Raw genomic sequence first — 938 nt, 5'->3', positions numbered from 1 at the left:
AGTATTCAGAGTGAAAAAATCTCCATCATTCTCAACGTGTGGTTGCCTCCATGCCAACCAGCTAGAAGGAGAAAAGAACATGGAGCAGCAGGTATGAGAGGTCCTCCCACCCAGGCCTCAGATAAGAGCACATCCTTTCTGTTCATGTTGCAATTGCTAGCCTTAGTCAGATGACCACATCCACCCGTAATGCATGCTGGGAAATATATTCTCCATGTGCTCTCAGGAGGAAGAGGAGAGCACAAGTTTGTTCTAGAAGTCTCTAATATGTGTGTGTATGCATGGATGTGTGTATGTGTGCCTATGTCTCATCTTCCTTAAAAATATAGAAATGTTGGCTGTGTTAGTCAAGGTTCTCCAAGAAACGTGATATATAGGGGATTGTGCTTGCTTCGGCAGTGCTAAAATTGGAACAATACAGAGAAGATTAGCATGGCCTCTGTGTAAGGATGACTCATGAAACATTCCATTAGGAAAAAAAGGAACAAATAGGATGTGTATATATATATATATGTATATATATAGGATATATATATGTATATATATCAAATAGGATATATATATATACATACATACACACACACACACACACATATATATGATAATTTCTTATAAGGAATTGGCTCACACAGTTAGGAAGGGTAGGAAGTCCCACGATCTGCCGTCTGTAAGCTGGAAACCTGTGATATAACTCTGTCTGAGGCTGAAGGCCAGAGAATCAAGGGAGATGGAGATGGTGTAAAAGCTAGTCTGGGGGCAGGAGAAGATGCCATGAGACATCCCAGCTCAACAATGGGGCAGAGAGAGAAAAGGAGACAAATTCCTGCTTCCTCTACCTTTTCTTCTATTCAGGCCCTCTGTGGATTGGATGGTGCCCATCCTACTAGAAGGACAATTTAATGAGTCTGTGGGTTCAAACGCTAATCTCATCTGGAAGT

The 938-nt window shown here is 41.5% G+C and overlaps 1 pseudogene; it reads left to right on the top strand.

Moving 5' to 3' along the window:
• Positions 1–381: 381 nt before the first annotated feature.
• Positions 382–476, top strand: LOC122901566 (annotated as a pseudogene).
• The last annotated feature ends 462 nt before the right edge of the window (positions 477–938 follow it).

Source organism: Neovison vison, chromosome 2 (genome assembly GCF_020171115.1).
Source record: "Neovison vison isolate M4711 chromosome 2, ASM_NN_V1, whole genome shotgun sequence".
NCBI classification, from domain to species: domain Eukaryota; kingdom Metazoa; phylum Chordata; class Mammalia; order Carnivora; family Mustelidae; genus Neogale; species Neogale vison.
The sequence above is the reverse complement of the archived record's forward strand: the minus strand, read 5'-3'. Positions and strand labels throughout refer to the sequence as shown.